The sequence below is a fragment of the Sceloporus undulatus genome, chromosome 2 (assembly GCF_019175285.1).
Source record: "Sceloporus undulatus isolate JIND9_A2432 ecotype Alabama chromosome 2, SceUnd_v1.1, whole genome shotgun sequence".
NCBI lineage: Eukaryota > Metazoa > Chordata > Lepidosauria > Squamata > Phrynosomatidae > Sceloporus > Sceloporus undulatus.
Window position 1 is genome coordinate 27,157,767 of NC_056523.1, and position 13,575 is coordinate 27,171,341.

At 40.5% G+C, this 13,575-nt stretch overlaps 1 protein-coding gene across 5 annotated transcripts in view; it reads right to left on the bottom strand.

Annotated features, from left to right (window-relative positions):
• FHIT (fragile histidine triad diadenosine triphosphatase) overlaps positions 1-13,575 on the bottom strand; it is a 1,035,018-nt gene that overhangs the window by 896,026 nt on the left and 125,417 nt on the right. The gene's annotated exons all lie outside the window — the stretch shown is intronic.

Genomic DNA, 13,575 nt, shown 5'->3' on the forward strand with positions numbered 1-13,575 from the left:
TAGCTGAGTCTCTACCTTCTCCTTGTTCCTCCTCCTCCTGCTCATCATCATCGCAATGTATAAAACAGAATTCCTTAAGATGTGACTATGCTATGCAAGAGGAAACTGACAAATGCCCTGAAGGCACAAGAGGGAATGAAAACACACCCACGCTTCAGCATTGTTTTCACCAGCGGCAAAAGCTCTGCACATCAGAGGACTTTACCAAAAAAAAAAAAAAAGTTAACAGAATATAAGAACTTATGACTCCATGGTTTCTTTTTTCTAGATAAGAAATGCAGCCTTTAACATTTCCAGCATCACTCCAAGGGGCTTTTTCACAAAATGGATATCTTTGGTGCAGAGGTTGACTCTATTATCCAACCTTTGTTGCCAATCATCCATGGGTCAACCTTTGGGCCCATTTTTTCAGAAATCAGCCCCTTTGATTTTAGTGGGCTGTCTTCCAAAGTTACCACATTGTGGATGGGAACATAAAGGCACTTTCCCATCTCCACAGGACAAACGTGCACCAGCCATCAAGCATATCTTATGCTATCTGGAAAAACCAACTCATATGGTACTCATAGGGGGAGGTCTAGGGTTTGATTTTTTTTAACTCTATTGTAATTTGATGTATTTTATTGTTGTAACCCACCCGGATTCTTCATGATTGGGCGGGCTAGAAATCAATCTTTATTATTATTATATTATTTGTTGAATTCATATTTTCAGGTCCACACTTTTGGGGAGCTGCAAGCAAGGGATGTCATATTGAGGAGGGAGCAAACTTGTTTTCTGCTGCTCCAGAGACTAGGACCCGGAGCAATGGATGCAAGCTACAGGAAAAGAGATTCCACCTCAACATTAGGAGGAATTTCCTGACAGTAAGGGCTGTTCGACAGTGGAACACACTTCCTCGGAGTGTAGTGGAGTCTCCCTCCTTGGAGGTCTTCAAACAGAGGCTGGATGGCCATCTGTCGACGATGCTTTGATCTGGATTTCCTGCATGGCAGGGGGTTGGACTGGATGGCCCTTGCGGTCTCTTCTAACTCTATGATTCTATGATTCAATAAGGACTTCCCAAAAGCAGGCAACCTTTTTGGAATGTTCATGAGCAGGACCTTTCTTCTGGTGATCCTAAGAGTACTTGCAATCTCTCCTCCCTCTGCCCCAAGATCTAACAATGGATGTGGCAGTTGGGTGTGTGCCCAACAGAGATATTTCACCCTCCAGAGAGTGGACTGGACTTGTCAGGACCAACTCTGCTCACAGCTCACAGAGCCTCAAGGAGGAGATTTGGCAAGAAACTATGCTGTTTCTGTTGTTTCCCCACTATAGTGAACATTTACATATTTTTTGCAAGCACTGAGATCACAAGCTTTCAAAACTTGGACCCATGTCCATGGCCTTTAGGGGGACCTTAGTAGTGGAAAAATAAACAGTGATATAAAAAGTAAGGTAAGGTAAACCTGTGGACAGTACTGTCTCACATTCTTTCCCTACAACACATAGTTCTTAGGTGCACTTTATGTTGTTTCCCTGTCCACACCAGTGGAAGATAATGACATAAAGCAGGGACATGAACAGGTTTGCTTAAATGTTACATGGACATATGTATCATGTTTATGCTGGGCCAACTGCATGTCCAGTATCACATCTATTTCTATCATTACATGCATCATCTATCCTTACATGAAGAACCTGTAGGAAAGGACACAGTGGCAAGAGGTTCTGAATTGTCTTTTAGTGTTAAAGGAAAGGTCATAGTAAAGTAAACACAAATTTTGGAATACCTTTTTTTTGGAACACAGAGACTAGGCAAGAGTAAGTAGACATAGGCAAAATGTAGGATTAATGTTTCTTTTTTGCTAAACGTTGCCTTAAACATGGAGGAGAATCTATAAATATAGATAATTCAGAATAAACATAGGTAATTCAAACAGAAAGAAATAGCCTGACTGAAGGTAGAATGAGGCCTTGAACCCCTTTGGCCCCTAGGTTTGTTTGGTTGTTTTATAACAGCTGCCAAATATTGTGACAACAGTTTTGAACATAATAGTATCAGTGTGCTCAGCTTGGAGGCTGGAGTCTCACCAATTACTCTTGCTCCCTTGCCTCATCGCCCCAAATTGCCTAAGTCACAAATTCAGAGCATAAACCTAATCTAAGCAAATTGTTTTGAATTTGTTTGCTCTACATTCTTTCCAGATTTTGTAGCTCTTCAAGCATCAAGAACAAGAAAACTGAGGATTTCTCCCTCTCGTGCACAGTATACGGGTTTAGCATATAAAAAGCAAGGTCATTTAGCAGTGGAAGGCCAGACAAGTCATGACAGCATAATCTGTGGGTGAACTTCAGAGCATTTTAATCAAGGCACTTAACTCAGTAATATTCCTCCCCCAAAATTGTTTTGGAACTAAAAGTCAGCCTAATTTTCTAACTGGCCATTCAATTATAAGTCGTATTAATGTGATGAATCGTTGCTGTTTATGGCACAGAGTATGACTAGTTCTCACCAGTGAATCCTAGGTGGTAGAGTGGAATGAAAAGGTACAATTCAGTGAGCCTCTTAGATGGACTCTCAGACAAACAATGGTCGCTGTAGTGGATATAGCGTAATGAGCTAAATCGAAAATAATTTCCAGACCTATCATAGGGTTTTCTTGGCATGTTTCTTCAAAGGGAGTTTGCCACATCATCCTCTGAGGATGAGAAAGCGTGACTTGTCCAAGGTCACCCAGTGAGTTTACACAGCCAAGCTGGAATTCAAACCCCGATTTTACAGAAGCACTATTTCCACTTCCTTTGGTATCTTTCAAGTTGCAACACTTTGATACCACTTTGATTACCATGGCTCCATCCTGTGGAATCCTGATATTTATAGTTTCATGAGGTATTTGGAATTCTCTGTCAGAGAGCTCTAGTGACTCACCAAACTATAAATCTCAGGATTCCATAGGATGTAGCCATATAGTTGAAGTGCCATCAAACTGCTAGAAGTGTGTAATGTGAAACAGACCTCTGTTTCTCTTACACACAAACAAATCCCAAAAGTACTCACTTTTATCCCCTTGGAGACTGTAAGACTAATAAAGTGAAAGGTAATTTATTCAAGACTCCGCAGAAGTACTGTACAATAACAAAATCTAGCTAAGGGCAGTCACACCTGTGCAAACTGTATTGTCCATCCAGCCTTTAAAAGAAAACACATACTTTCTGTGAGTGGACTTTGAGGAAACAGATGACTAGATCGTTATGTCACATAGATGCTTTACAGAAGAGTGAATAAAGTATGTCAAATCCACACTAAACACCTAGTTTAGAAGCATTTCTAAAGATAATAATAATTTTACATTTGTATCTTTATAGTCAGTTTAGTTATATGTGCGCCTCTCATTTCTAAACACAACCATATCTATAATTCTGACTATTACATTTTGGAAGCAGTGATCAGGAATTCTACAGTACTTCCTCAAAAACGTTGATAATTGCACCTTCTCCTGTTGTCATATTTTCAAGTTTTGTGGGCACTAAGAGGATGAAATAGTGTTTTCATTCTATTGGCAGTAGATATTGAGGAAAGGTTGTTTTTAAAGAATTAATCCGCTTGTGAGACTTGCTTCTAGCATCTGGTAATGTTCTTGCCAATAAAATAGATTTATTGCAACTGATTATGGGAAACCTTAAGCCCCTTATGGTGGTCATGCACAGGCTTTAAGAAAAAAGCAAGAAAATTGTTAATCCAAAATGCAAATAATTCAAGATGGATATAAATAGGCAGAATCTGACAAAAATTTGAAAACAGGTATTACAGAAGCAGATATGAGATATCTAAAACTGAACATGCAGCTGTATCATAGAAAGTGTGGCCTTCTGGAAGTTGGCAATGACCAAAGTGAATATAAAAATCTGTTAAGTTCAAGTATCCCATCCCACCCCCTAAAAATGTATTGTAAGTTCTTCAATACAATGTTATGGTAAATCAGAGACTTAGCAATGGTCTTTGTACTCTTGGTAATTACCTACTAAAACAGAGATGGTAGTGTGAAAAGCTTCCCTTTCCACCAAACTAGGGGCATGGCATATTTGATGACATCACAGATGGTGCCAACAGAAAAGCAAAATTAAAGGCAGCCAGTAGGCATGTCTTCATAAAATCCAGCTGATCTCAGAGCAGGGCTGGTCCTGACACTGGCCCCCCTGAGACAGGTATGGGGTGGCAGGCCTGTGCCATTCCCTCCTCCAAGAGATCTCACATTACCTCCTCACCTCTTTCTCCACCTCCCATGCTTATATACCTTGCCCCTGAACAATACCACAGTCACTACTTGCCAACTGCCTGGCTCCCTACTCTCTTTCTGCTGACAGGTGATGACATTTTAATTTAGGCAGGCTTTTGAACTGTGAATACGATGGGACTGTAGTTTGTGTGTGTTTTCATGGTGTGCTGTATTATAATCCTTTTTATTTTATTTCAATTAAAGCCACATTTTAAATTGTTTAAGTGTTTTAACGGTTTTCTAGTATGTTTTTAATACAAGTAATATTAAACTGAAAGCCAGTGTGGCGTAGTGGTTTAAGTGTTAGACTATGACTCCAGAGACCAGGGTTCCATTCCCAGCTTGGCTTTCAGAAGAGAGGCATACCAGTTAGGAAAACAAATGGAACTTTCTCCACTTAGCATTAAGTGATTTAAGGTTTTCAAGAGAGCAGAGAAAGGAACTACTGAGACTCTGGAGCACTTGTACTCATCCCCAAAAGTTCCTCAGACTGTTGTGTACCTTCACATCATTACCAACTTACGGCAATCATGTCACGTCCCCGAGGTTACCCACTGAGCTTCATGGCTGAGCTGGGAATTGAACCCTGATCTCCAGAATCATAGTCTAACATTCAAACCACTACCCCACACTGGCTTTCAGCTCCTCAAAGACCAGCCCATATTCCAGCCCATATTATTAATGGGGGTATCCATATTCTGATGTAGCTTTTCAGGGAGTGCATAGGGGTACAGGGTGTAGGAGGGAACATAAATATTGCTAAAAAAGTATATTAGGTTTCCAGCCAATGCATTCAGAATACAGGTGCAAAATTAAAGTATAAATAGTAAAAATTGTAAAAAATACATTTGTGGAGTCATCAGCAATAAGAGAGAAGGAAAGAGATTAGAAGTCCTGTGTCTTTATGTCCTAGAAGGCCAGATCTAAAGGCAACTCAGTAGCTCCCAATCTTGACTTCAACCTTTGCTCTGGCATTGACTGCCAGTATTAAAGGAAAATGAAGATGAACTGGGTTATATTTCTTACTACTTTTGCTATTATTTTGACAGCCAACAAGCCTAAAAAAAGACCTGACATAAAAGTAGAACTCCCAACAGAGCATCGAGGAGCAAAGCCAAGTAGTGAACCATGTAAATCCACTTGCAGCAAAATGTCTTCTAATATAACATTCCCATCAATGGAAACCCTTACAGGGAAATATCCCTCCTTTGGGAAATGAAGGTTTGGTGTAAATATGGTTACTGCAAAGCCACCTCAGTGTATCAGAAGGGTTGCTCTCATTAGTTTGGAAAATATCTCTATACATCACAGAAACTCTCAATCTGCAGCTATGGCTGACGCCACCAAGTTGAAAGCTGCTTTTCTTCAATCTTCCTATCTTTTGGAGCTGTAGCTCATTGAAACGATGCATGACACAGAAATACAGCTAGTGAAGCCTTTTGCTAGTTACTAAGAATGCACGAAGGGAAATCCTTCACCCAGAATTTCTGCCATGGCATCATAACTGTGAGAAGAAGAGCTTGCCTGTAGAAGTATCTAATACTTTTGTTGGAGCAGCAAATTGCTGGGAAGGACCTCAAAGACATGGCCTTGCTGAAGAGAGGTGCAACCATAGTAGGTACTCAGGGAGCCTTGCTAGTCCCACTCCTCCATTTCAGGAAAAGCCTCCCCTCCGGAGAGCAGCTGTGTGCCCTCTCTTTTGATCTATCCCCAAAGAGCTAGATCCATAGTTCCCAATGTTTGGTCTCCAGATATTTTGTACTTCAGCTCCTATAACTACTGAAAGTTGACCAAGTTGCCTGGGCTATTGGGATTTTAAGTCCAAAACAAATAGAGCAAGCAAACAGCAGGAATAGCATTTCTATACCACTTCCTAATGAACTAAGCAGTCTTTAAGTGATTTGCAACGTGTAAGCCAATTGCCCCAACAAGCTGGGTACTCATTTTACCGACCTCTGAAAAGTTGGAAGGCTGAGTCAACCTTGGAACACCTCAGGATCGAACTCACAACATTGCAGCTGCAGTATTGGCATTTAACAACGCACCACCAGAGGACCAAAGGTTGGGAATCACTGAGCTAGACAAAAGATGGGTGGCCCTCGCGGAGAGACACCTGTTTTGAACAGCACCAGAAGTTGGTGGGAGATAATACCCAGGAAGAATGGCTTTGGCAGCAGTGGCAGCTTTCATAGTGATGGGCAGCCCAAAATCCAAGTTGCTCTCACCAAGTGCATTCCTCTGCAGCCAATAAATACTGAACCATTTAATTTTATATAAATATTTGCCAGTGACCCACTTCTGCCTTACTAATGAAGGCCCAGGAGCACCACTGCCACCATCATCACTACTACCGACAGCTCAAAGACCGAAGCGAGTGGCTGGAGGGCTCCCTGGAGATCTCCTGTACAGTAATCAGATGTTCAGAGGCATAGTCCAACGCTGAAGCCACTACACTATGCTGGCTTTCTCATGACCATATCCAAGATAATTCTAGGTTAGCTTTAAGTGCCTGAGGGATGTATTTTCACATGCATTTACAACAGCCATCATGGAAAACTCTAATATTAGAAATAGCTCACTAGGACTTACTCTCTGAAGGAATTACATTCACAGTGTGAACATCCACCTGATTATTTCAGAAACTGATAATGAACACAGCTAACTGAAAGAATCCATTAGGAAGGAAAATATCAAACTTGTCTGAACTTGATGAATTCAGCAGGACTATTACTTTTGCTTCAATTGCTGTGGCACCTGGAATGTTCTGAATTCTGCTCCCATTAACATGGTGGGGTGTTTTGAAAGAGAGAGAAAGGGGGTATTACACTACTGGTGGACCCACATTCAGGTGCACTACAAAATTCAAACATAATTCAGAATGTCTAAAGAGACAGAGAGTCAGCAAATGTATATACAGGTATTTAAAGGCACAAACAAACTACTGGTAAGCTTGCTTCTACATTAGAGGTCTTTAACACTGCTGAAGCACAGCTTTCACAGAATACTTTGCAATCATGTTAATACATGATCTGCCTCCCCAATGCCTACCTCATAGACAAGATCCTTCTGAAAAAAATGTTCACAGGTGAATAAATAAATAAAAATGAAATTTTGAGATAAACATGATTCTAAATGTTTTGGTGTAAAATACAAATCGAAAAAGATGAATGACAATCAGCCACATTGATTCTTTGCAAGTAATAACATTAGAGAGTAAACAAGGTTTGGTGTTATTGTTGTTGTTTTAAACAACTGGTTTCCTGAATATATTGAAGTCAACCTGATGGCCTTCAGATATTTTGGACTATAATTACCCCATTATCTCTGACCATTGGTCATGCTGGCAGGAGTTGATGGGGGTTGTAATCCACAAGATAGTCAGAGCACCAAATTGCCTTCCTCTGTTGCAGGTGAACATACTAAAAGAAATTGTTCCTAAAAACTTCAACATTTTTCAGTCTCATGGTTTGTCTGCTAGAGGGGGTTGATCATGAGGTTCGTGCTATGGGCAGAAAAGCAGGGGTTTAACCAAAATCATTAACTGAGTTGCAATTCCTTCGATAAGTAGTACTATGACAATCATGACCCATTGGATGGATGAAAGGGTAGATTTCCAACTGCTTCAAAAGGAGTTATTGACCTAAGAAGAGTACTGGTTGTTACTATTTATTTACTTATTTATTAAAATATTTTTCTCCTGCTCTTTTATTGTGAAATTTCTGATTACCAAATGGAGGAAGGGAAAACCAATACAAAAATGTAAACAGTTCCAGGTTTAAATCAATAAATAATTTCAACAAGATAAAACTATATGAAACAACTCAAACCACTTAAAGCAGCTGAAAGAGTCTAAGGCTGCTGCCACACTGAAGAATTAAAGAAGTTTGACACCGCTTTAATTATAGATCAGTGTTTTACATTAAACCATATTGTAAGGAAGTATACAAAATAAGAAACATGTCTATGCAGCTTTCATTGATCTTACAGCTGCTTTTGATTCTATTAACAGAAACAGATTATGGGAAAAGCTACACAGCTTAGGGATTGATATCAGACTTTTAAGATTGATACGGGAACTATATAGCCATACAGAAATGAGGGTTAGAGTCAGTTTAAATGGTTCCTTGACAGAAGCCTTAAAAACAGCCTGAGGAGTGAAACAGGGATGCCTAATTAGCTTACTTGCTAATTAGCTTACTTGCTGTTCACCGCTATGATCTTTGGAATAGCGGTATATAAATAAAACAAATTATTAATTAAATTATTATTATTATTACACTCTTTAAAATCTATATGAATGATCTGGTATCTTTCTTATCTTCAGCTGATTCTCCCTCCCCGGTTATCAGAAACAGAAAGATCTTCATTCTGATGTATGCAGATGATTTAGTGCTCATTTCCCTATCTCGTTTGGGTCTCAAAAATCTATTGAATGCTTTCAGTGTCTATTGTCATCAAGAACACTTGTCAATAAACTACTCCAAAACCAAGGTAATCGTATTCGGCAGAAACTCTCCAAAGCACAAATGGATCCTAGACCAACATAAAACAGAACAAACCCAACTATTCAGATATATGGGCATAGTTTGCAGTGAGTCCCTTTCTTGGAAAAACCAAAGGGAGGCAGTAAAACTGAAAGCTGACAAAACAGTCAGAGCCCTGTTGAAATTCTATTACAACCAGGGAGGCCAGTTGATTGAACCTTCCTTAAAAATTTTCAACAGCAAAGTCATTGCCCAGATTCTTTATGGTGCAGACATATGGGGATCAGATATCAACACTGGCAAAGCCTTGGAAATATTACAAAACAAATTTCTCCAAAAGCTCTGCACTTTACAAAATGGAACTCTTGCACCTTTTTTGCACACTGAATTTGGCTGCCCCTCAGTTAAAACAAGAATAGATTTTACACAGATAAGATATTTTAAACATATTGCTACCCTACCAACTAATCATCTCCCAGCATTGTGTTACTTGGAAATGTACCAGTTCTGGAAATCAAGTTTTCAAATTCTTTTACAAAAATGTAACTTTTCTGAGAATTCCTTTTTTGGGCTGATTCAAGAAAAGATCTGCAGTCAGTTAGGACCTCACAATTTTCCTTTTGGTTCTCCTTGTTGAAGATGGAACATTTTAGAGCCAGTTATCTGACTAAACTCAAGTCGCCTACTTTAAGAATTGCCTTCACTGAGCTACGACTTCAAGTAATGCCTACTGCAGTTCTAGACAGATGCTACAACAAAGTGTTTTTTTGAGAATAGACTATGCATCTACAGTCAGTCTCAGGTGGAGGATATTGTCCACTTCTTGTTAATTTGTCCATTGTACAGTGACCCTAGAAAGAAAATTTTAACCCCCTTGCTGACAAACAAATGTGGGAGCTCTACTGCTGATTTGGTCCGATTCCTTTTGAGTGATACCAATGACTATGTAACACATAGAGTGGCTCTTTTTACCATGGCTGCAAAAAAGATTAGAAAGAGAGAGTTAAATAAAATTGCCATAAATTGCCATGGAGACGCCAAGTATTAATTAGATTTCATGATTATATTGTATATGTTTACTAACATCCAGGAAAGATGTCTCTTCTTCCTTTTGTCCTTTTTAACAGTTAAATATTTTAACTGCACACGAAATGTTGGGACATTTTTTGTCCTTTGTATTCTGTGCCTTTTGTTTTGAATGTTTTATGCTTTTTGATAAGCTCATTTTGTCATGGCCTTTGGCTAGCACAATAAACGTTAACTTGACTTGAAACTATCATGGCTCCATCCTACAGAATCCTAGGATTTGTAGTTTGTTGTGGCACCAGAGCAATCTGACAGAGAAGGCTAAATATCTCACAAAACTACAAACCTCAAAATTCCATAGCATTGAGCCACTGTGGTCAAAGCAAACTGCATTAATTCTGCAGTATAGATGCAGTCTTATTGTTAAAAAGCCATGTATATGCTCAAAAGTAAATTAGCCCCCAAAGGTTAAAAAAAACCCCAAATGATGATTTGACCTAGAATTGAAAAGAAACCAGTGCTGGCATCAATTGGGCCTCCTAGAGGTGAGAATTCCACAAACGGTGTGCCAAAGCCAAGAAGGCCCTCAACCATGTCCTCTCCATCGTATTGCCCTGATAGTGAGAATGGTATTCAAGCACTGGTAACCTCACGACTTGATTTCTGCAATATGCTCTACACACAACACGCTCTGCAACATGCTCTACATGGGGCTACCCTTATGCTTAGTCCGGAAACTCCAACTTGTACAGAATATGGCAGCCAGGTTGGTCATAGGTAAAACCAGGAGTGACCATGTAAAACCTATTCTGAAATCACTTCACTGGCTGCCTATTGGTTTCCAGGCGCAGTACAAGGTGTTGGTTATTACCTTTAAAGCCCTACATGGCCTGGGTCCAACCTATCTAAGGGATCACATAATTCTGTATAATCCACCTCATGCACTCAGATCCTCTGGGAGGAATCTATTGAAACCTATTAAATCTAGATTGACCGCAACCTCCCAGAGGACCTTTTCTGTAACCGCTCTCAGACTGTAGAATGCCCTGCCGGAGGAGATCCGTCAAATGACTAGTTTAGCCCCAGGACAGACCGCCCCAAAGGGTGGGCTGGCGGAGGTCTGTTTCCCTCCAGAGGGACACCGCCAAACTGCCTGGCATCCCTCCGCCCCAAACTGCCTGGCGTCTCTGGCCCAAAAAGAACCCAGAAAACCCAATGGTGTACTCACGATGTAAGCGACGCACAGCAACATCTATATGCTGCACATGGCTTATGTCAAGGTGACGGCACCCATGTGGACAGAACGCTGCCATTAGGATGCCGCTGTGCCGTGCTAAAGTTAGGGACCATGCGGTTGGTGCACGGTCCCTAACCCCAGAATCGGAGGCAGCACACCTCTTCGGGACCGTTTGTCCCGGGCCTTAGACAGCTTATAAAAAGCTGTCAAGATGGATCTCTTCTGGTAGGCCTTTCTGGAATAGAACCACTCAGCCAAAAATGAATATCCTCCCATTATGTATCATGTACCACTCAGCCCACTTGATTATTTTATTATTAACAATTTATTTTAATTGGCAAATTTTAATTGTAATGTGTTTAATTCTTTTTTGAGAAAGGCAGGAATACTTTATGTACAATGTATTGTATATTGGATTAATTTTTAGATGTAAGCTGCTTTGATTGTTTGGCAACAGAAAAGTGGTATAAATAAAGTTGTTGTTGTTGTTGTTGTTATATGTTGTCTGTATGGTTGCCAACTGGAATACCAATATGGTGTAGTGGTTTGAATATCGAATTATAACTCTGGAGACCAATGTTCACATCACTACTTGACCATGGAAACCTACTAGATCACTTTTGGCAAATCAGACTCTCATATCCTCAGAAGGCAAAGGGAAACCCCCCCCGAACAAAACCCCCCCCCCCCCCAAATGATAGATTCCCCTTTTGGTATAAGTCAGAAATGACTTGAAGGCATACAACAAAAACAACAACAGTATGGTATACCAGTCAGTAATCTGACTACCGCAGTCTGAACTAGCTGTAGATTGCAAAAGACCTTCAGTGGCTGCCACCAACTGGAAAGCCCCAACAGCTTCATATAGATATTAAACAGCACAGAGAACAAGATAGAACACTGCAGCATCCCACAACTTAATGGCCATGGGGCTGAACAGGAATCCCTCAATGCTACTTTCTGGAATCAACCTCAAAGACAGGAATGAAACTGCTGTAACAAAATATCCCTGGTCCAACAAAGTCAGTCCAGAGATACAATGATCAATAGTACCAAATGCCACTGAGAGATCCAGGAAAATCAACAGGATAGCACTCCCCCAAGAAACAGAACATATAAACATTGCAGTACTTGATAAGACTGAGCCAAAGTGGACAGGAATGTCATTTTGAATCAGATAATTATATAGTGGTGGTGTTAATAGTGAGGCAGGATGTTGCAAAAGCAGTCAAAGGATAACATGAGGATTCTGAACAAATCACATGAATAAGACTTCAGGGAAAACCCACAAGCATAATTCAAGTTTATGCTTTAACTATGGATGTAGTGGCTCAAGTGGTTAAGATGCTGACTCTGTTGATTGCAAGATCAGTAGGTTGGCAGTTTGAGGCCTAGGTGCCGCGTGATGGGGTGAGCTCCCGTCACTAGTCCCAGCTTCTGCCAACCTAGCAGTTCGAAAGCATGCAAATTCAAGTAGATAAATAGGTACCACTTCAGTGGGAAGGTAAACAGCATTCTGTGGATCATGCTGGCCATATGATCAGAGCAGTCTCTGACAACGCTGGCTCTTCGGCTTAGCAACGGAGATGAACTCCGCCCCCTACAGTCGGACACGACTTGACAACATTCTCAACAGGGAATTCCCTTACCTTTACAGAGGCAGAAGAAGAAGAAACTGAAAGTTTCTATGCTGGCATACAGGAGAAAACCAGCTAATATGGGTCAGCAGCGTTTTCACCGCAGGCTTAAAAAGCACCTATCATCAGTGATCCAGCCCATGCAAATATTTCTGTCCTATGTGCCTTCAAGTCACCTGCTGACATGTATTGACCCCATGAATTTCATAAGGTTTTCTTATGCAAGGCATATTCAGAAGGGGTTTGCTATTCACTTCCTCTGAAATATAGTCTTCAGCACCTTATATTGCTTGGCGATCTTCCATCCAAGTACTAAAGAGAGCTGACCCTGCTTTGCTTCCGATATCAAATAGAATCTGGTGCCTCCGGGGTATTTAGGCCTTCCTGATATTACCAGAGCTACTTTAAAAGCATGGCTACTGTTCTTTCTCATTTGCAGAATTATCAAGTAGCCACTTGTCAGATACAGATAGATGGGGACTGATAAATGGTGACTGCGAGGACTTTTTTTAAGATGACCCTCAGGACTCTATAGCCCCCCTGGGCACAAAAAGTGAATCAGAGTTCATGACTTACTCTCATCTATGTACACTAAATTGGTCTCATGTTAGATCAAACTTCAACCAGATGATTTCTAAGGCTGCTAGGTAACAACTCTGGAGGATAGATGGAAATCAGAAATACCTCCTTGGCTCCTCCATATTCTAACCCTTTCCGCAAAGTCATGAAGCATCATGTCCCATGGATATGGCACTCCTAAGGCCTGCAAATCACTGGAATAAAAATTGATCACAACACTCTAGGCCAGTTCTACATATCTCTTAAACGCTCACTCAGATTCTAGCCCAGTGAAAAGACCACTTACCAGGATTACTGATCCCAGTAAAAGACACAATGTGAGGGAATATGTTTTATTTTCATTTATTTAT